The sequence below is a fragment of the Phoca vitulina genome, unplaced genomic scaffold (assembly GCF_004348235.1).
Source record: "Phoca vitulina isolate PV1807 unplaced genomic scaffold, GSC_HSeal_1.0 scaffold2, whole genome shotgun sequence".
Lineage (NCBI taxonomy): Eukaryota > Metazoa > Chordata > Mammalia > Carnivora > Phocidae > Phoca > Phoca vitulina.
This window is the reverse complement of record NW_022589705.1, coordinates 78,082,066-78,105,309: the sequence shown is the minus strand read 5'-3', so window position 1 is coordinate 78,105,309 and position 23,244 is coordinate 78,082,066.

The following is a 23,244-nucleotide window of genomic DNA, read 5'->3' as shown; positions in this document are numbered from 1 at the left end:
GTTATCTGCTGCTGCATAACAGATGACCCCCCCCAACATTAGTGGTTTAAAGCAGTGCTTATTAGCTCCGTCTCTGAGGGTCAGGGATGGAGAAGTGGCTTCGCTGGGTGGTCCTGACTCAGGGTCTCTCGTGAGGTTGAAGTCAGGAGTCAGCCTCGGCTCTGTCTTCTGCAGGCTTGATGGGGCTGAGAACCCACTTGCAAGCTCACCCACGTGGCCATGGGCAGGAGGCTGCGCTACTGGCTAGAGGGGGTAGCTCCTCCCCACATGGGCCTTCTGTCGGGCTGTCCACGGCAGGACAGTTGCCCTTCCGCAGAGCAAATGACCTAAGACAGGGAGGTGACCTGTAACCTGCCCTAATCTCAGAAATGATGCTCCAGCACTTCGTCCGTACCTTATTGGTCACCAAGACCAGCCCTGGTACAATGTGGAAGGAGGGCACTGCACAAGGGTGTGAACACCAGAGGATGGATCATGGAAAAACTCATTCTGTAACGACGGCTTCAGAAGTGTATGTGCTGGCTCATTTTCAAAATACAAATCAATTGAGGTAAACCTCAACCAAAAGAAAGCCTTTTTTAAAAATGACTTGCCTTGATTACTTCCACGGGGCACAGAGGGCCTGACTGAGCCAGAACTGAGACTCGACACACGTGGGGTATGGGACTGAGTGATGCTCGGCGTCCAGTCATCCATGTGCAACCACTAGGTCACAAGATGCTGGCAGGACCAAGATTGCTTTGGGTCCAGACACACGGGCGACATGCCTGGCGGACGAGAGGCAGGCACCTAACAGAAGGCAGGAAGGACTCTCAGGAGCCAAAGGAGAAACCCTTCATCAGAGGAAGCAGAGAGTCAGATGGCAAGCCAGACTTAAGAGCAGGGGCCTCGGGATAGTGGGTCTTGGGTCTGGGTACATCCTGTCAGCTGGTTCTTGGACCTGCTGCAGCCCAGTCACCAACTCCAGGAGGAGGAGGCTGAGTGTGAGATGGGGGGAGCTGTCCTGTAAGTGGGCCCATGCAGACCTGCTGGGAGACCCCATCCTCCAGAAGCATTTGCCAGCAAGCAGTGAGCTCCTGTGTGACCTCGAGGCCGAGGCAGGCAGGACCCTCATGGACAGACCAAAGACAGCAGTGGAAGTGGTCACTGATGGGGACAGAGGACAGCGCAGGTGGCAATCTCCTCTGATTCATGAGCGCAGAGGATTTGCCCACACCTTTGAGAGGGGAGAGGAATTCACACAGGATGAGGCTTCCTGCAGGGGAAGGTGGGAGGTCGGAGCTAGCAAGATGCGGATATTAATAATAATGCTACCAGGCTTTCACCATTTAAGATGCTTAGAACCACAAGGCTGGAGGTAGCTCAGGAAAATCGAGTCCAAACCCACTTGACGCTGGAATCCTTTGTCCACACATCTCAACCAGACCCTCAAAGTTTTGGTGGGCTCATGACTCCACCAGGAAGTGCATTCCATAATTGGACCACTCTGACACATGGAGAGTTCTTTCTGAAACTTGAGACAAAGTCTGTCTTCTGACAAGTGGCTTCCTAGGATTACCACTACACACCCATTAGAGTGGCTAACATTGGAAAGATGGACCAGACCAAGTGCTGGTGAGGATGGGAGCAACTGGGACCCTCATGGGGTTGGAACACGGTACAGCCACCTTGAGAAACAATCCACATGACCCAGCCCTTCCATTACTAGGTATTTACCGAGAGAAACGAAAATATACATCCCCACAAAGACTGATACCTAAATGTTCCTAAGAGCTTTATTTATAATGACCAAAAGCTGGGGGGAAAAAAAACAAACGTCCATCCAAAGGTGAATGGAAAGACAAACTGGTACATCCATACCATAGAATAGTACTCAGCAGTACAAATGACTATATGGATGAATCTCGAAAAGACTACGCCAATGAAGGAAGCCTACATATGGTATGATTTCATTTATATAAACTTCTAGAAAAGGCAAAGAGACCTATAGTGATGGAAAAAAGATCACTGTGTGCCTGAGAATGGGCGTGGAGGGAGGGGCAGGTGGCAAAGGGGAACCAGAGAACTCTGAGAAGTGCCAGCGATGTTAGGTGTAAGGACTATGGTGGTGTTCTCACCGGTGTCTACACCTGTCAAAACCAGATTGAATACTTAAATATGATCAAATTGCACACCTTAAATATGTACAGTGTTGGGGCACCTGGGTGGCTCAGTCAGTCAAGCGTCCTACTCTTGACTTCGGCTCAGGTCACGATCTCAGGGTCGTGAGATCTGAGCCCCGTGTCAGGCTCTGCACTCAGCAGGGAGCCTGCTTGAGATTCTCAGATTCTCCCTCTGCCCCTCCTCACCACTCTCTCTCTCTAATAAATAAATAAATCTTTTTTAAAAAATATGTACAATGCATTTTAAGTTGTTCTTTAAAAACTAACATGCGAATCCCTTGATTGAGTGATATAACACACTGGGGCCAAGCTGAGGGCCTCCTGGGTCTGTTTTGACGAACCCTGTGTAATTAGCACATGAACGGGCCTGACCAATGCTCACGGAGCACCTGCTAAACTTAGCAGGTTTCCACCTAGTTAATCTCTGCTTCTGGAAACAGTCTTCCAGGACTCACCAAAGGTCATTCAGCAGAGCCAGGAGTTCAGCCCAGGTCTCCTGATTCACGGGCCTCTTCCCCACAGTGTAAGAAGAAATAGAATCCAATGCTATGGAGTGCTTTGAGCTTCTCCAAGCTGCTTGACATCTGTAATCTCATTTCCTGGATTAATCCCATTTAACACAGTCGAGTGTGTAATGGATAAGACCAGACTCGGAGAACATACAGCTTGTTTATTTATGGCAGGCATTTATTCTGATAGCTTGGGGCCCGGGCCAGGCCAATTGTTGAATATCTTGAATAACCCTCCTGGGTTAAGTATTCAGGGCTTTGGAGTTGGACAGACCTGGGCTGGAATCCAGGCATGCCTGCTTACTAGTGGAGTAAACTATTGAACCCTTCTGTGCCTCAGTTTCCTCCCCTGTAAAGAGGGGATACTAGTAGTAATGCCTCAAGGAAGATTGAGTGGGATGGCAGCACCCAGCACATAGTAAACCCCCCCAGTCTGGCAGCTGCCATGGGTACCATTATTACTACTAATCTTTACAATACCCTTATGAAGTACATCCTATTATTATCTCCATTTTACAGATAAAATTAAGGCTCAGAGAGGCAAAGTGATTTGCCCAAGATGACATAGCAAGTCCCCTATATGTCTCCAAACCTGTCTGTGGCTCCAGCGCAGCACGGTGCCCCCTGCTTGGGTAGTGACAGGTGCAGCAAGGACTGGAAGATGGGAAGGTCTGATCAATTCCCCTCAAAGCCTGCCGGTTCCAGTTAGAGCCGAAGGAAGGCAAGGCCTGGCCAGATTGGCACAGGAGAGGTCAGATAGGAGTCCCCTTCTGGACGCTGGGTTGAAAACCAGTTCAGCACGGAGAAGAGAGACCACAAGAAAGAGTAGACTCCCCAACTCCAGCCCATCCCTGAGGGTGACCAGGCCTGCTCCTTCCACCAATGTCCAACCAACAAGGTGATGAGAGTCTGCACTCAAAACTGCCATAGGGTCAATGTGTGACCCTGGGCAGGTCCCTACCAACTGAGAGCCTTACACTTAGCCATTAGCTCAGGGCATGGGACAAGATGACCTGCAATCGCCTGTCCAGCTCAGACCATCCTAGTTTCCAAAGCAACAGTGATGCCTGGGATGCAGGTGATAACTTAACTCCAGGTGGGATGGGGCCCTTGAAAGTACAAATGGGGATGTCCCAAGGAGAGCACACTGGAGTGAGGTCCTGGCCCCAGCAAGGGGTCACTGATCATCCAAACAGGTCGCCCGGGTGAAGGAAAAGAACAGCTCTGGAGATAAGAGACCGGGATTCAAATTCCACTCTGCCATTCACCAGCTCTGTGAACCTGGCCATTTCCTTGCCTGTCTCTGAGCCTTAGGGTCTTTATCCACAAAATAGAGACAATCACACCAACTTTATAAGGCTATGTGGCACATAAATAAAATCATTTCCCTAAAGCACCTGTAAAAGGCGCTGTTTTAGCTGCTGTCTCCCACCTCCACCGCTGGAGGCAACATTCACGCAGCTTCCCCGAGGGCCTGAGTCCCCAGATTCCAGGGAAGTTCACCTGGAAGTTCTTCCAAATATCAGGCCACTGTCCCTTCTGCTGCTGCTGATTGAATTCACAGACCCACTGAGCAGGTGGAACAGGATCAAGAGCAAAATCCAAAGAGAACTCGAGTCCCGATGTATGTGAGAGAGGCTAGAATAGTGGATACCAGTGGAAGTATCAACCGGGAGGGGCACGAGGGAGCCCCCAGACCAAGGTGATGGCCACTCGGCTGTACATATGTAAAAAATCCATTGAGCTATACGCCTAAGATTTGTGCACCTTGCTGTACGTAAATTACACCTCAATTAAAAAAAAAAAAATTCAATTTTTCCCCAAAGGTCCAGGAACATATGTGCACACCTGTGCACTCCCAGGCAGTGCCCGCCCAGACACCAGTGCCCGCAGACGGACGCCCCCACAGTGGACACCGCAGCCCACCATACCGGCGTGTCTCCTGTGCCCAGACCCGCAAGGAGCCACACGCCCACCTGAGCGGGCACACTTGCACACACGTACACATGGCCTCTGCGCACCGGAGGATCTGTAGCAGGAGTTGCTGGAAAAATCTGGAAAGTCGTCAGCAGCTCCGCTGACACAGGGACTAGCCAACTCCCTACCACGATTTCCAAAAGGGAGGGGACATTCCACGTGTCTGTGGCTGGGCTGTTGGAGGCGGCCACGGCCTCGGTGCTGGCTCGGCAAAAGTTTCATCAAATCAGCAGGTGTCTACACAGCCTGCGGCACCAGCGGGGTCTTCGGAGAGGAGAAGCCGGGGTCCCAGGAGGAGGAGAAGGCTCCTGCCTGGCTCACCCTGCTTCCAGGCCAAGACTGTGCCAGACCAGCCTTGGGGTCAGCCAGCAAGTGCCTGAGTCCCCACAAAGCGAGGATGGGGGAGTCCTGGTGGGCAGGAGGCTGGACAGAGAGTACGGGGGTCATTATGACAGGATGGTTCCACAAGAAGTTTGGGAGCAGGAGAGCTCTGCTTTGTCCCCTGGCTCTGCCATTTATTAGCTGTGTGACCCTGGACAAGTTACTTAACCTCTCTGGACCTCAGTTTGCCCCCCTATCAGATAGAGATAATAATACCACCTAGTGGGATAATATTACATGGTGGGAATGCCAGGGGGACATGGGATGGGGGGAGTCAATTGACATCACACGTGCCCCTGGACACAGAAAGTATTCAACAGCGTGAGTCACTTTTATCAAGGGCCCAAGGACAGCAAGGGGCCACTAGATAACGAGGATCCCATGGATTGCAAAGTGACAGCCCAAGAGCCCAAATGCAGCCCACACATGGAGTCTGGCCCACGCAGTATGCAGTATGTTTCTTTTTTCTTTTTCAATTGTTATCGACATCGAAAAATCAAATTTCCTATCAAAATCCAAACTTCCTGCTTCTCTTGAAGAGTTCAAACATTTGGCAACCCCCGTGCGCATCCCCACCTGGTGACTCCGGGCCAGAGCCCGTTCCAACTGTCTGCCCCGGCCCCGCCCAGCCCTGGGGCAGCAGAGATGGCACTTCGGGGCTGGGGGTTCTAGGGGGGACAGGGACCCGTCCCCCGGGGTCACGCAGCTAGTCAGCGTCAGCGCTGGAAGCAGAGCTCAGATTGCCAATTCCTGGTCCTCCCTGAGCACCAACGAGATGCCAGGGAGAGAAACTGGCTGTGTTCCAAAAGTTCCTGCACCTATGGCCCTTACCTGAGAGCCAAGGTCATCACGGAGCACATGACTTACTCCTCTGAGCCTCGGTTCTTTCATCTGTAAAATGGGATAATAACAGTCTCTTCCTCAGGGTGATGGTGAGGACGAAATGAAGTCAAGAAGTAAGGATCACAGAGCAGCGCCTGGCACACAGCACAGCGCCCCTGGCATGCTCCAGGCACGCATGAGCTCGTGGCTTCCTTGAAGCAACTGTGATGTCACTCTACTTAGCCCACCTGACAGATGAGCAAACTGAGGCCAGTGGGCTGGTGAGATTCACATAGCCAGTGAGTGATGGAGCCAGGATTTGGAATTCTTTTTTTTTTTTCTAAGATCTTATTGATTTATTTGAGAGAGAGAGAGCACACAGTGGGTGGGGAGGGGCAGGGGGAGAGGGAGAAGCAGACTCCCCACTGAGCAGGGAGCCCGATGCGGGGCTCGATCCCAGGACCCTGAGATCATGACCCGAGCTGAAGGCGGACGCTTAACCAGCTTAACCAGCTGAGCCACCCAGGTGCCCCCAGGACTTGGAATTCTAACTCAAGTTCAAGGTAGGACTGCTTGGCTCCAAACACCAGCTCTCTCCATGCACCGGAAGCCTCTGCGGAGTCCGCAGATCATTCCTGAGGGCCTCCTGTGGGCTGGGCACCGTGGCAGACACCAGGCATTCGGCTCACAACAGACCAGATGGCCGGCTCAGTCTGTGAGGCAGAAGGGGGGCAGCAAACAATGAACCAATCACCCAGGCCCTGGCAGTGGTAGGCGCTGGGGAGAAAAAGCAGGAGAGAACTAGGAGAGTGCCTGGAGGGGGCACAGTGGGAACCTTAGCTGGAGCAGTCAGGCAGGCTCCCCCAGGGAGGTGACCTTAAACGGGAACCTGAAGGCTGGAAAGGACCAGCCATGCGACAACGGAGCAGAAGGACGAGTGTTTGCAAAGGCTCCCAAATGGATGAAGGCAGGTGATGTCCAGACACGGGAGGAAGGCCAGCGTGGCTGCAGCCGAGTGAGGAGAAGGGCAGAGAGGAAATGAAGTCAGAAAGGTAGGTGGGGGCCCAATTTCCAAGCGTCAGAGCACCCAGTTTCAAAATAATAGTACCCTCCACTCTTGGCCAGGCACCCAGAATAATAGTACCCTCCACTCTTGGCCAAGCACCCAGACCTCTGCCTGCGATAGCTCATTTCATCCTCTCCGGGCTACAGCTCGTTGACCCTACTTGTTGGGGGGGACAACACTGAGGTTCCAAGAGAGGCGGGGACTTGCCTGAGGCCACCCTACTGGGGGAGATGGGTGCAGACCTGGAACCTAAACCAGGCTAGGCCAGGCTGTCACCAGGCACCCTTTATCAGGGGACAGACCATGGACCCCCAGTCTTTGTGTGATCGGAAGAGGAAAGGGACCAAAGGGTCATTTCCCAGCCCAGGCAAGCCTCTTCCCGGGTCACTAAGGCTCTAATGGCCCCCATCCCTAGTAACACCAGGCTTTCAGCCCATGGGCATGGACATGCACAGCCCTCCCACACACACACATACACACGCACACGCCCATGTGCACACACACACCCAGCCAGGAAGAAGGCCCAGGGAGCATGCAAGGGGCAGTCAGGACAAAACAGGGCTCTCCATATGTCATGAGCTTCCAGGCACCAGGTGGGCAGGTCCCCCCAAGCTCCTCACCTCACTGAGGGGTGCAACCCATCAGCCAGGCCAGAAGCCGGCAGCATCCTCACCTCTCATTTCTCCTACGCTCCCCACTTCTGATCTGCTACACAGCCCATCCTAGCCCCCACATCCCTCCCTATCCGTGATCCTGGCTCTAAAGGCAAGAATCTTTCTGGCTTTCATGTCCCCTCCCCCCCACCACCATCTCATGCTGGAGAACCAAGGGCAAGACAGTGGTGACAGCTCTTGGGGACTTGGGGTGGGAAAACCAGTTTAAAAGAAGACCAGAGCTTTAGTATGGTAATGTCACCAGCCCAGGGCACCTGCTGATGGACACCAACATCACCCTTTCACTCACTCACACACACACTCACAGACACACACACTCTCTCACACTCACACACTCACACACACTCACAAACATTTCATAGCTATCAGGTTGCAGTGACTCTGCTGCTCCAAAACAAAACAAATTCAACGACTGTGTCAGTCAGATGGGACGAGGGGCTGAGAATAGGAACCCCCCTGCTCTGCATCAGCGATCATCCCCCAGTCCCCAGCCACAAGCCAGAGCCCAGCTCCCAGGCCCAGGCATTGACAGAGGCCCGTCTGGGATCCAAGGCCCCGAATTCCTGCGCTGTGCAAGCTCCCTGCCCCACACGCGGCCTCCTGTCTCATCGGTAAGGCATGGGTGGATGATCTCTGAGGGTCCTCCCAGTTTGGATACTCCACCTTTTATGGACATTTGGTTACCAGCCGCAGTGGCTGGGAGTCTCCAAAGCCGAAGGTGCAGTACCAGCGAGAAGCCAGCAGGGGGCGCGCAAGCCCCGTTGACAGGGCGTCCCTCCGGGAGATGGAGGAGGTGGGCTTAGAAGGATCCTGGAAACTGAGAGATGACTCGTACCCCCTCCCCACTTAGTTTTCCTGGAGCTCCGCGTGGCTGCAGGGCTGTCCTCACTCCTCTGAATAATCGCCTCTCCCAGCTGCTTCAATGGATCCATGGTGCCGATTACGGGTCTGGCCCTGGATGGGGACCAACACGTTGGTAGATGGATGGGGAGAGAGCCACTCCAAGCAGCCCACGCTGTTCTCCAAAAGCAAATAACCTGATGAGGAAAACCTCTGGGGAGGAAAGCATTTTAAAAAACTAAAGCACTATTGACACTTGGGTAGACACTTGTACCCGGTGTAATGATCTTATTAAACTGACCAAACTCCTTTGGGGCAGGTAATAATGTCTCCATTTTACAGAAGGGGAGACTGAAGTTTCAAGACAGCAGGTACATTGCCCAAGTCACCCAGCAAATAAGTGGAAGAAGCAGGATTTGAACTCAAATCTGTTTACTCTTCATTCTGCTATTACTCAAACGTCAACTCTGAGCTCACCCGCCCTCCTGACCTTCCAGCAGGGTCCATTGTGTGGTCCCTAGAAGTAGACAAATGCAGACAGCCCCCTCCTCCCTGAGCAGGCCGGCAGCCCTGCTCCTAGTTTTGCACTAATCCTATCTTGACTCTCAACCAGACCCAAATGCTGGAGAACCTAATTCTGACCCCACTAATAACAGCTAAATTTACAAAGTGCTTCCCACGTACCAAGCACTTTGGATGCAACATTTGTGATCCTCACCAAAACCCAACATGAAGCATGTCATCCCGATTTTACAGAAGAGGAAAGAGATTCAAGAAGGTTCAATGATCGCCCAAGGACACACAGCTAAGAGGTAGCGGAGGGTGGGATTCCAGCCCCAGGCTGTCTGTTTCCACACCTGAGCTTTTAACTGTTACTTAAAAGCACTTTCTCGCATCCTCCCCATGGCCTCTCTGGCCAAGCCTCAGCTCATCCCTCATCTTGAAAAGGTGATGACCCTGCCCACGCCCCCTGACAACCAGAGTCAAGGCCACAGCCCCAAGCCCTGGCTTCAGTTTGATTGTCTGGGATTCTCCTCCAAGGATGGGAGCTTTGATGAAGCTGAAAGGAGCACCTTCCCCCCTCCAGAAGCAGAGGTGTCCCCAGGCTCTTGTCCTAAACACGCCCGTAGATCCTGGCTCTGCCACCACCCCCTCTGGGCTTGGGAGGTCCCATGAAGAGCTTAAAATGACCTCAGGGTCCCAGGGCGGCAGGGGTAGTCCTGGCGCACTCGGGGGCACATCTGTGCTAGTTCCCTTCCCTTGAACCTCCTAAGGCTGATCTGGAGACCTAGCCTTGGGAAACCTCCCATTTATTCATTCCCCCATTCCGCAAACCTCTGCGCATAGCCAATCCATGCCTGGCTCTGTGCTGGAAAGAAGGAGACAGCAGAGAGGTTAAGACCCTAACTCTGCCACTTAAGTGCATATGACCTTGGGCAGGTCACTTCACCGGTCTGCATTTCCACTTATCTATAAAATGGGGATGAATGTGGCCCCTGCCTCCAGGGTTGTCGGGAGAACTGGGAATCATGCAGGGAAAGTCTTAGCACAGTGCCTGGCACGCAGTAAGAGCTCAGTGGTGGCAGCTGCTTGGATATCATCAGGGGAGTTTTCAAAGGCTGGTAGGGGAGGGGACTGCTAACCAACTAATTGTCAAACAATGGGATCACTGCTAGTCCCAGGCCAGACAAGGCAATGGGGGCACACAGAGGAAGGAGCAACTAGTCCTGCCTGCCCGAGTCAGGGAAGGCTGCCCAGAGGAGGTGCCATTTGAAGGCTAAGTAGGGTTTCACCATGAGGATAAAAGAGGAAGGGCATTTCTGGCAGAGAGAACAGCAGTTACAGAGGCACAAGGAGATGCTCATTGAAAATCTGGTTGTGTCTGGGGAAGTTTGGGGACACAGAGCTGGAAAGGGGTTGGGAGGTGCTGGTGAATGGCCTTGTTGGCGTGTCTGGGGAATTGGGACCCTCTCCTGGGACAACAGCGGGCAGGAGAGAGAATAGCTCCAATTGGTCTTTGAGAAGAATGACCCAGGTGGCAACAGGGGCTGGGAGGATGGCGCTGGGGCAGGACAGGAGGCAAAGTCTGAGGGGGCTGCTCCCGAGGTGAGACCGAGGGAATGACCGAAGGGAGGGGAGGCACTAGGGGACGGAGGAGCAGTGTTCACACTCTAAGGCCCCCAAGACCACTTTCGGGAAGAAGGGGCTGAGACAGGGCAAGGGGGTGGGGTGACCATGACCCCTGTCCGCCAGGACCAGAGTTGAGGCTGGGAGTTGGGAGGGGGCCGCCAGCACACTGAGTCACTCACTGGCTTATTGGATTTCTGAGAAATTGCTCTCCTCCCCCACAGCCCGGCAGCCAAGGCCCCTGCATTAAAGCTGCACGGTCCATCAGCCTAGGCGACAGAGCCCAGGTCCTGAGCAGGAATGGGCCCTCACAGAGGGCAGAGATAATGACCCCGGGCATTGTCAGGGCCAGCCCTGGAAGGGATTGGTGCTCAGAGCTGATCCCGCAGGGAGGAGGGAAAGGAAGGTGGTTAGGGGCTTGGACCCTGGAGCTAGCCAGCCAGCTTCAAGTCCTAGCTTGGCCTTTCATGGCTGTGTGACCTGGGGCCACTTCCTTAACCTCTCTGTGCCTCAAATGGCAACCATCATAGGGCTTACCTGAGACAGAGGGTTGTGCTGGGGGTTCTTAAATAAAACCTGTCATGTGCTGGGCACGCCACAGTCTTGGCAGGGGTTGGGTGGTCCTTCAGAGCTGATAGCGTCACTGACCCTGTCTCAGCCCTCAGCTTTCCAAGGCTCCCCAAGGCAGAATCCATGCTTGGCCGTTCACAGTGTGCCCGTTCCCCTCACCAGCTTGCCCCTGCTCCTACCATCCTGAACCTCCTAGCAATGCTTCCTACAACCTGTGATGGCTCACACCTCCACACCTTTGCCCAAGCCAGACCTCCTGCCAGGACTCCCTCATCTAGTCCCCCTGTCTCTCATTAGCTCCTTGTTGTTTCTCCAGTGGGCCTCAGCCAAGAAACCTGTCCTCCGGGGGTGCCTGGGGGGCGCAGTCGGTTAAGCGTCTGACTCTTGATTTCAGCTCAGGTTGTGGTCTCGGGGTCGTGGAATCAGGGTCGGGGGGGTGGGAGTCGTGGGATCAGTGAGGTATTGGGCTCTGGCCTCTGAGCCCCATGGGCAGTCTGCTTGGAATTCTCTCTCTCCCTCTCCCTCTGCCCCTCTGCACACGCTCTCTCTCTCTCTCTCTCTCTCTGTCTCTCTCAAATAAATAAATCTTGGGGCGCCTGGGTGGCTCAGTCGTTAAGCGTCTGCCTTCGGCTCAGGTCATGGTCCCAGGGTCCTGGGATCGAGCCCCGCATCGGGCTCCCTGCTCGGCGGGAAGCCTGCTTCTCCCTCTCCCATTCCCCCTGCTTGTGTTCCCTCTCTCGCTGTGTCTCTCTCTGTCGAATAAATAAAACCTTTAAAATAAATAAATAAATAAATCTTAAAAAAAAAAAAAAAGACATCCTCTCCTCTGATTTGGGGTGCCCTTCCTGCCCCTCCATCCCCGACCATCCGGAGTAGTCGCCTCCTCTAACCGCCCTCTCGGAGCACTGGGCTAACACGTGCCATTTATGGTTTCCGTGCGCGCTCCCTTACAAGATCGCCGACCCCTGAGGGTGGGAACTCTGCCCAAGTTCCAGGGCACAACACATCTGGCAGTGGGCAACTGAGTGAGCAGGTGAGCACTAACAAGCCCCAACAGAGGCCGCCGGTTAGTGAGCACGTCTGCACCAGGCACCCCATCGGGGCTCACACCTGCCTGGTGGCGCAGGGAGTGCCCTCATGCCCACCTTACAGATGAGGAGGTCTAGGTGCAACGCCGAGTGACCATTCAAGGCCACCCAGGCAAGAAGGGGCAGAGCACAGATGAGAATTCGGGCCCCACCTGCCCTCTGCCAAGTTCCTAACCACTACCCTGCGCTGCCCTACTCCAGAGGTGACCTCGGGCTCTCCCACACCTCCCCAGACCCGCCCACCCCTACAGCAGACAGAACACGCTGCCGGGCACTGCATCCTTGGCTGGGAGAAGCCACGCAGACCCAGAGAGACTTCACCTCCAGCCCTGGCTGCCCATTTCCTGGCTGTGGGGGAGCTGGACGGCAGGTTGTGTGGAGAGTGAGAGGAAAGTCCTGCTCCCCTGCTCGCCTGGGGCACTGCGGGGATCAGATAGGACCCGCACAGCAGCTGACTCCACATTTGGCTCCCCAAGTGGGACCTGAAGTTTAAAGTATTTTTTTTTATTTATTTATTTTTAAAGATTTTATTTATTTATTCATGAGAGACAGGGAGAGAGAGAGAGATGCAGAGGCAAAGAGAAGCAGGCTCCCCGCCGAGCAGGGAGCCTGATGCGCGACTCGATCCCAGAACCCTGGGATCATAACCTGAGCCGAAAGCAGAGGCTTAACCATCTGAGCCGCCCAGGCGCCCTTTATTTATTTATTTTTGAGAGAGAGAGAACGAACGGGGGGGAGGGGCAGAGAGAGAAGCAGGCACCCTGATGAGCAGGGAGCCCAATATTGGACTAGATCCCAGGATCCTGGGATCATGACCTGAGCCCAAGGCAGACGCTTAACAGACTGAGCCACCCAGGAGCGTGGGACCTGATGTTTAAATGAGAATCTGCATAATCATCATCTAGATGGACATCCCCCCCCTTATACAGGTGAGGAAGCTGAGGCTCCAAAAGCTGAAATGCCCTGCCCAGGCTCCCGTGTGTAGGAAATGACAGAGCAGGGGCCCAAATTATTATTTTCAGCACAGAACCTAGTACCTTCCCCCAGATCACCCCCCAAATAGCTCTTATCCTTAAGGTAGCCTGAATGCAACAAGGTGCCACTCCAAGTAACAACAGCCAGCACTCACTGAGCACTCACTGTGCGCATGTTCTGAGCTGTACTTGTACTGACTCTAATGTAGGCGCTATGATTATCCCCAGGGGGAAACTGAGGCACGGGTCGTTTAGGCGCCCTCCCCAAGGTCGCCCTGCTAGTAAGAGGCTGGGCCGGGATTAGAACCCAGACTCAGGGCAGGCGGGGAGTGAGGTCGGGCCCCAAATCCGACCGGGTTCTGGGTCGCGGAGACCCGCAATCCAAGCCTGGGCCCCTCCCCCTTCCCCGCGCGCCCGTTGATCCGGTCGATCAGGGGACTCGGCGGTGGGCGGGGCAGGGGCGCACCTCCCACCCCGCTCCCACCTGGGGGGCCGCCCCCGCCCAGGTGAAGCTGTCGTCTGACCTGTCCCTAGGGCTCCCCGGGGAGCGCGATTCATTAGTGCCTCGGCCACTGGCACGCGGGGCTGGGGACCCGGAGCCCTGGCCTCCCCGTCGGCCTCGGGGCCGTCCTGGCTCCCGCGCTCAGATGTCACCTCCCCATGACGCATCCCCACCGTTCCTCCCGCGCGGCTGGTGCGCGGCGGCTGGGCGCCAGGCCCTGTCCTCGCGGCCCGGTGCACGGGCCACCAGCACGGCGCGGACGCCCTTCGGTAACGAGATTAATGATGATGGCTCACGTTTGTGCCACACTTCCCCCAGCGCTGCGAGCATGCTTTACCTGCATTAACTGGTGCAGTCCCCCCACAGCCCCTGCAGGACCATCAGCTACTATCAGCTCCACTCGATAGGCGAGGAAACTGAGGCCCAAGGTCATGCACTATTAAATGGCCGGCATCCATTTTCGGAAATTTCCTCCACGCTGAAGGACAGCGGCTGTCATTTTAAACCTCACCACCCTGCCTGAGTATCAAAGAAAGTTAATGAGCTATCCTATTTTTTGCCTATTAAATCGGCGAGGTAGAGACGACCAGGATATTGCCACCTGAACTTCTGCGTTTAAAGGGGGCTGAGAACCTGGAGCTAAACTTGATACCAAAGCCCCATTCTTGCCACCCTGGGCGGAGGCCTGTGCAGGGAACCATGGGAGCACAAGCAGAGGTATCAGGAGGTGCCCCCTAGACTGAGTGGTATCTGGACTGGGTCTTGAAGGATGAGTACGAGTTCACCAAAGGAAAGGGAGAGAGGCAACAACAGGTGCAAAGGTCAGAATCCTGAGGACCCATTCCTGATTATCCCTCTTAATTGCTGGGTGACTTTGTCAGTCTGTTCAACTCTCCCAATCTCAGTTTCTTCATTTGCAAAATGGGAATGATAGTCCTGAAGTTGTCAGGACTGAGTGAGATCCTGGAAGTGTGTTTCATCAACTGTCCCCAAGGGGGTGGTGAGAGGATACCGTGCAGTGCTGAGCACCTGCCGGCTCAGTATGGGCTGCCTGGAGGCCTTATCAGCTCCTCCTGGAAATGACTCTTCTCTGCTCATAAAAAAAAAAAAAAAGCAGACAAATGATATCCTTCTTCTATCAATGAGCAAACTAAGGCCCAGCGAGGTTAAAGAACTGACCCAAGGTCACACAGCTGTAACTGGCAGCCTCAGGATCTGAACTGAGATTCACCTGACTAGAAAGACTGCCCCTGTCTCACTGCATCCGCTCCGAGGGCTGCCCCACATCAGATGGGTTGACCTTCACCATAACCTTTGTCTCAACATTGCACATGAAGTTTTACGTTCTTGTAAATAACATTCAGCTGAACATCTGTGCACAAACCTTTGCCGTACTTTACATTACTTCCCAAACTGATCCTCAAAGAAGATTGGCTCTAGAGGTACGAACATTATTCTGGCTTTTGATAAATATTTTCAAGTTGCTTTCAAAGGGTTGCCATTTTGCTGTCCCACTTGCAACATACAAGACATGTGTTTGCTGGATCCCTACCAGTTTTTTTGTAAGATTTTATTTTATTTATTTGAGAGAGAGAGAGCACTGAGGGAGAGGGAGAGGGAGAAGCAGACTCCCCACTGAGCAGAGAGCCCGATGCTGGGTTCAGTCCCAGGACCCTGAGATCATGACTTGAGCCGAAGGCAGATGCTTAACCGATTGAGCCACCCAGGCGCCCCCAGTTGTTGTTGTTGTTGTTTTTAATCTCCCAAATGTCCAAGATTAAAAATGGTATCACCTCATTGTGTTGGCATTGACTAGTACCAATGAAGGGCTGGAAATTTAACAGGATACGTATCAGAAGTCACAGGCCCTTGGGAGGGACTGGAGTCAGGTGGGTAGGCAGGCACCTAGAACAGAAAATATTCATTTCTGGTTAAATGATTGAGGAAAGGAATGCTTGGCCAGGGCGGGCAGAGGTTTCTGGAGCCCGGGGACAGACTTTGGCTATTGTTCTTTCTTCTTTCTGGAACATTCTTTCCTGACTCCTCAGCAGCTGACCCCTCATTCTTCAGCTCTCAGCTCCAGCATCAGCTCCTCAGAGAGATCCCTCCTGCCCCCCCGCCATTATAGGTGTCACCCTCCCAGGGTCTCTCTGATTTATTTCCTTCACAGCCCTCAGCATACCTGAAGTGCTTATTCATTTATTTCCGGGACTTTTATCTGCTTCTGCCTCTAGAATGTGAGCCCCTTGGGAATGGGGCTCTTGCTTCTTCATCTGGTGCCTGTATCCCATGCCTAGAACAATGCTTTTAATGGATTAATCGCTTCCACTTGTGGGTCATCTTGCCACCCAGCAGGGCTGTTCCTGTCGGCCTCCCAGTGCACAGAAGCCCAGAGGTCCCTTTTCTTGCATCCCCTCCCCATGCCCCCAACATCATTTACACACGACGCTGTGTGCCTGCAGACTTTCCCGAAGTCTCTACACACCACATTGCTCAGCATCTCTCCCCCTGCGACTCTGCTCCCCAGGTGTCAGGGCTCCCGTTCCTGAGGACTCCCTCACTATGTTAGAGCAAGTCCTCTCTGACCTCTGGAGACCGTCTAGCATCCCTGCTCCCAGAAGGGCCATCCACTCCAGGTCCCTCATGCAGAACAGGCCGAGGCATCCCAGGGTCCATTGTCTCCTTCTCCCACTTGGGCTCCGCACAGCGAAGCACGCAGTCTAGAATCTTCTCCGGGATATGGCTACACCACCACAGTCCCATGCCCTACCTTAGAGCCACTGTGAGTTTTAGTAATTGTTTTCTCTCCGTCCTCAAACCAGATCTGTCGACAATAACCATCACACAACAGTAGTTCTCCCTCGGAGCCTCCCAGGAGCGTGGCGTGTGCGCCAGAGCTGCCTCTCTGATTTGGAAATGGCGGCGGCCATCTTCCTTCTTGCCGGTTTCCCTGTGGGCAAGGCCCCAGTGACCCAGTGGGACGCCAGAGCCACCGCGGAGACCCTGCTGCCAGCTGCACTGAGATCACCGGCCGATACTTCTCGGCTGAGCCCGCGGTGGGATGGCGGCCTCCGAGGCCCCAGGGAGAGAGGGATTCTGTTGGGTTCAGATGAGCTTCCATGTTCACAAGGAGAAAAGACTGCTACCTTGAAGAAACAGATTGACCTGAATGAGGGGTTCAAACTGCAAGGCCAAGCAAAGAAGTAATTTCAGTGCTAATGACTATTGATTACAGAGAGGAAACGGGTTAATTGAGTGAGTTGGTAAGCTGGTTGCTAAGGTAACACCTCTCTTGGAATAAAATCATCACCACAGAGAGTGCAAACTGTTATCTAGATAAAGGGCCAGAGGTGCCGCAGGATGTTTTCTGCTTGGGGACCAAGAATATGAAACATTAAAATATGGGAAAGGACTGCAGAAGGGGAGTTTAAAGTCTTCCCTTTAACCAAGGTGAATTCCTTCCCACCAAGAACATAGTTGCGCTCGCTCCATGCTAAGAACAGAAGCCTCTCTCCTCGCTGGACCTCGTTCACAAGATACAGGAGAGAAAATTGGGACGTCTCTCTCTGGTGAGTGGGCACATCTACGTGTCAGCTTTCCACTGGAAAGAGCAGGAGGGAGAAAAAGGCACTATTTTCCTGAGATTTAAAAAAAGCCAAGGTTTGGGGAGCCCAGGTGGCTCAGTCAGGTAAGCATCTGACTTGGGCTCAGGTCATGATCTCAGGGGTCCTGGGATGGAGCCCCGCATCAAGCTCCCTGCTGAGCAGGGAATCTGCTTCTCCCTCTCTCTCTGCCCTTCACACACACACACAAACACACCCCCACCCCGCGGGTGCTCTCTTGCTCTCAAATAAATAAATAAAATCTTAAAAAAAAAAAAAAAGCCAAGGTTTGTTTGCAGAGAAGGTGGTGACAGTTGAGCTTAGGAGAGAGGTAAGGTTTATGCCTAAGGTTTATATTTCTTTACTTTTTGCTCAATATTGGATCATGTTAAATGCTAAAAATAAGCCGCTGGACAGAACAAGGCAAAACTGACGTCCCAGTCTGGCAAATAAGTCACTACCTTGAGGCACGTGCTTTATTTACTGACTTTCCTCTTTTTGTCTTATTTTCATATCCTTAGCTTGCTTCCCTGCACCTTGTCCTCAACTGATTTTACACTATTTTATTCATATATAATTTGGCAAGCCCTCTCAAGTCCTTTTTAAGAATGAGATGAGTAAAAATAAATAAAATCTGTGATTTCTGTTAGGTGTTGTAATGATAACATGCACATTTTTCATAGAAAAACCAAAGAGACTGAATCAAGGTTTATAGCCCACCTCTGAGTCATCCCCACCTGGAGAAGGCCTTCCTGATACACTTCATATCGTGTTTACCTGGTTACAATGAACAGAACCCCAGTGTTAATATCTAAAAAGATATGACAGACCTCTATTTGCAATGATCAAGGGAATAAAACTGTCACAGCCTGTAAAAATGTGAGAAATTTTTTTTGAACGGGTGGCGTCTGGCTCTAGCCTCTGTGGGAAGGTTAACAAAAAAAAAAATAATACCTAGGCTAAATCTGTGTGAATTGACATGGGTGAAGTGTGATTTAATCAAAATCTTGCTGGATTATCACAAGGTAGATCGTGCACAGCTGAGGACCGAGCCAGAGAGGAGGGCAACCTCTTATGTGTAAGAGTTCTGAATGCATAGACAGGATTTTAGATAACCTTAATTGTTTTCTTGTTGCACATCACAGTTATTGCCTTGGTGTTTTAAAAATTCCAGATATTTCTTTTTTTTTTAAGATTTTAAGAATTTATTTATTTGAGAGAGAGAGTGAGCACAAGTGGGGTGAAGGGCAGAGGGAGAAGCAGACTCCCTGCTGAGCAGGGAACCCGACGTGGGACTCGATTCTGGGGCTCTGGGATCATGACCTGAGCTGAAGGCAGACACTTAACCGGCTGAGCCACCCAGGCGCCCTAAAAATTCCAGATATTTCTCTATGCACACATATGAACATTTTTTTTCCTAACAAAAGTGAGTTATATTGTACCTTTTTGAAACTTGCTTTTTATTTACAGAGTCATGATTAGCCGTACCAATGAGTTCCTTTCAACAGTATCATTTTAGGTTGCATAGAAATCCATTCCATGAATGGAATATATTTTATTTATTTATTTGCCGATTTTTGCACATTTAAGGTAGGGGGGGTTTTGTTTTAGGTTGGAATTTTGGGGACTTGGGGGGTTTTTTGCTATTACAAATAATACTTTGAAATCATCCCTGCAATTAAATCACTGGCACATCCATGATTATTTCCTTTGAATAAATTCTAGAAGTGAAATTTCTGGGTTAATTTGTATGCAAATTGTAAAGCTTTTCATAGGTATTTCCAAATTGCAGAAAGTTTTTAAAATCCAATTTACATCCAGAAACCATTTTTAAAAAGATAATTTTTTAAAAAAGATAATTATTTAAGTATACATAAAGAGAAGTCAGAAAATAATATAAGCAAAAGAATGAGAGTCAAAATTGTGCCTGGTCTTACCACCCAGACTTCGTCTCTGTTATGGTTTCTGGATCTACCACCTCGCTGTCTCACTCCCTCTATCTTGCTCTCATCTCTGTTTGTCTCTCTGTCTCTGTCTCTCCTGTGTCCCTGTCTAGCCCTCTGTCTCTGTCTCTTTCCCTCTCTCCTTCCCTCCCAAACCTCTCCCTCCCTCCCTCCTGTCTCTCAGTCTCTCTCTGTCTCTCTATCTCATTCTGTCTCTGTCTCTGTCTCTCTCTCAACAGACCTGGGGCACACCTCGCTCAGACCTGTAGCCCGGGCAGTACTATTAATTCCCTGAGCCTGGGCAGGACCTGGGAGCTGGCAAAGCATTTTCACATGCTATTATCGCCCCTTTCCAGGTGAGACCCTGAGGCTCAGAGCGCCGTCTTTCGTGCCCAAGGCCCACAGCTCAGGAGGGTCCGCACGGCAGGCCATCAAAGCCTTGTGGTCTCTGTGAGACCACACAGGGGCCACCGACACGCACGCACCCGCCTGTGCTGGCCCCCTCGGGGGCATGTGGCTGCGAGGTCAGGCAGCTACACTAACACGTAGCTCCTCAGCTGTCCCCGGGATGCGCAGGGCCCCTGCCCAGGAGGAAGCTAGAAATGACACAGCTGCTTCTCCCCTCAGCCTCCGGGCCAGTCTGCCTCTTCCAACGCTCTGCAGTCCTGCCCCTCCGCCGTGCACCTCCTCCCAGCCACCCTTCTCCCCTCTGCTCCCTCCTCCCCTCTGCTCCCTCCTCCCCAGGCTGCTGCCCCGAGGCCTCCCCAGTGCCCCTCCAGGAGGCCGTCCCCTCCTCCCCTCCTGGAGCCTCGCAGCACTTTCTTCCCAGCCCTGGCCTCACTCAAGTCCTAGTGGCTGGGTACCCCCCCGCCCCCCCCGCCCCGCGGCTCCCCCCAGCCCCAGCGGAGTGCTCCTGGCACCCCCCCCACCTGCTCTCCCGTGCCTGACACACACCCACCGTCCACCCAGGTGTGTTGAGCGAATGCACAGGTGTGTTCTGGGCTCTGGCAGCCCTTCCCCCCACCCCTCCCCTTTCCCTACTTCTCTTTTCCTCCCTCCTCCTTCCTCACCTCCCTCTGGGCTTCCCTCCTCCTGCCGCTCCTCTCTCCTCTCCCTGCCCCTCTCTGTCTACACTTTCTCCTCCTTTGGTCTCATCAGGCCCCAAGACTTTACACACCTCATCTACCCCCTCAACACCCACATTCACATCTGCAGCGCAGACCTCTGCCCAGAACTCACAGCGGAGTATCTCAGGCAGGACACATCCCAACACAAGCTCTGGGTTTTCTCCCCCCAAAGCCGGTTAACCAGCCCTGGGTCCGCATCGTCCACCCAGTCACTGAGGGCAGGAACTAGGAGGCATCCTTCATTCCTTCCTGTTCCTCATTCCCTACCTACAGTCCGTCAGCGCCTTCTGTCCACTGACATCCAAACTCTGCCAAACTCAGCAGCCCCTCCCCGTCCACTGCCAACACCACAGCCCAGGCACCGCGGTCTCTAACCTGGACACCTGTGCCGTCCTCCTCTCCTCCTTTCGTGCCCCCTCCCACCCCCTCCCCACACGGCAGCCACCAGGAGCTACTCCTTACGTAAATCAGGTTCCTGCTTAAAACCTTCCAGTGCTTTCCACTGCCCTTAGAATACACTACGTTGCACATCCCCACCCACAAGGCTCCATGGGATCTGGCCCCTGCCTACCTATCCCCCTCATCCTAGCCCCCCCCTTACAACCTCCAAGCTCCTCTGACCCCTTCCAGCCTCAAGGACACACAGACTCATTCCCACCTCCAGGCCTTTGTCCACACCATGCCCCTACCTGGATCTCTCTTCCCTCTCGGGGCCAGCTCTTCTCACTATTCAGATCTCTCATCCTTCACGTCACTTCCTCAGAGAAGCGCTCACTGACCTCTCACCCTCCCCTAAAGAACGTCCTTTGTTATGCTCTATACCAACATACAGGTATAACAATCTGTCTTTATTTCCCCTTTTGTTCTACCTCCCCCAATAGATGCTCCAGAGAGCAGAAACCAGGCCACCACAAAGCAGGTGCTCAATAAAAATTAACTGACCAAATAATAAAGTGGCTAAGAGTGCAACCTCGGGGTCAGCTGAATCTGTGCCCTCCTCCCTGCGGTGCCACGTTCTTGCCGCATGGCCTTGGTCAGGGGCCTGCACCTTCTACTCCTCAGTGTTTTCATCGGGAGTAAGAATCCTGTCTCAGAGTTGTAAGGGGTAAATGGGATGATGGAAGTGCAGTTCTAAGCACAATGAAGGCATTAAAAGCATGATAAATAAATAAGTGCTCGATAGATGCAGATATTCTTCCACACATTTGTTGGATGAAAAAGCATGTATTCAGAGACATGGAATCCCAGGCTCAGAAAGAGGGAATGACTTGTTCAAGGTCACGTGGTTAACGAGTGTGGAGTTAGGGTCCCCTACCAGGTCTGTCCAACAGCAGGTGCATCGATAGTGTGTTGATTTTCCAAACCAGGGTGTCCATGGGGCATGGTGGTCAGACGGGAGGTTAAGTAGACAGAACTCCAAGACCAGCAAGGTCAGGGGACAAACTCACAAGGCCCATAACGAAGAGAGTGCGACCCTGCGAGTGGGACAGACTGGGATGCAGGGACAGAACGGGCAGGACATCAAGCAGTGGCCACATAAAGACTTGCCCCTCATTTGTCTAAATATAAGGGAATTTGGGGTCCCCTAGTCCCCGTTTAATGTGGGATCCTGGAGCCACCCGACAGATCCTACGTGCAGGAATTACCGCCTCTCTGACCTTGGGGACTCTCCTGCCTCTGCCAAGGTGGAAGGGTGGGGACTCAGGCAGCAGAGTGACAGAGTGACCCCCTGGACATCTCCTCAGGATGCTGAGACCAGGGGAGGCAATGCATCAGCAGGTGGGCTGGGGTCCAGGTCCATCTTGGGCCGGCTATGAGTTTCCATGGAGCCCGTCACCATGGTAACCAAACCTCAGCGGCAGGACTCCAGCAGAGCCAGGAAAGACAAGCTCCTTTCTTGTCCATATCCCAGGAGCCTAACAGGAGGGGGTGGAGGGAAGTGGGGACAATCAGGCTTTCTGAGCCAGGATGGGAGTGGGGGCAGGGAGAAGTGGAGGTTGTCTTCCTGCTCAATGGGCCGGCCATAAACTACCAGAACGTGGCCCCATACTTCACGCCTCCGTGCCTTTGCTCACACTCTTCTCTCCTGTGGGATGCCCTCCCCCATCCCCTGTCTCCCTGGAGTGCTCCCAGCTGACATTTGTGCCTCACTTTTTACTCGCTGACCCTTCCAGGCTGACTCAGCCCCTCCTTCCCCTGGCCCCCCAAATTCCTCCTCTCTCGCACATCCCCAGGATGTCTGGCTTACTCTAGAGCTTGGGAAAGGTAGTGGTGGTTAAGAGCACAGGCTCTGGAATCAGAGAGACCCAAGTTCAAATTCTAGTTCTGCCATTAACATGTCGGATGACTCATAGTAAGCCAAGCAACCTTTCTGAGCCTCAGCCTCATCTGCCATTTTCTTGCTGTGTGATCTTGGCTCAGTTTCCCAACCTCTCTGAGGCTCAGTGTCTTCATCTGAAAAATGAAGTGAAGCCCGTGAGATGTCTGGGTCACAGTCAGCATGTAATAAATGTCAGTGATGGTTCTCATCTGTATGAGCACTGCCTCTCTGTCCCCTGGGGAATGAACTTCCAGCCCACCAGACCTGGATCTTCCCTGGGCTCATCCCCCAAACCCTGAGTCCCCCATCTTCTGCCAGGACTCCTGGCCTGGCATCATCCTTGCCTTTCAGAGGAGGGTCTTTGAGACAGGAAGCTTTCCCTGCCCAGAACAGGGACTGGTGCACAGCACAGCACGGACATTTCCAGCACGGAGCCTGAGAGCAAGCGCTGTGAAGGAGAATAGATGCCCCCTGAGCCTGCAGAGAGCAGGGCCAGCCTCTGGACTGCATGCACTGCGTGTGTGTGTGTGTGTGTGTGTGTGTGTGTGTGTGTGTGTGTG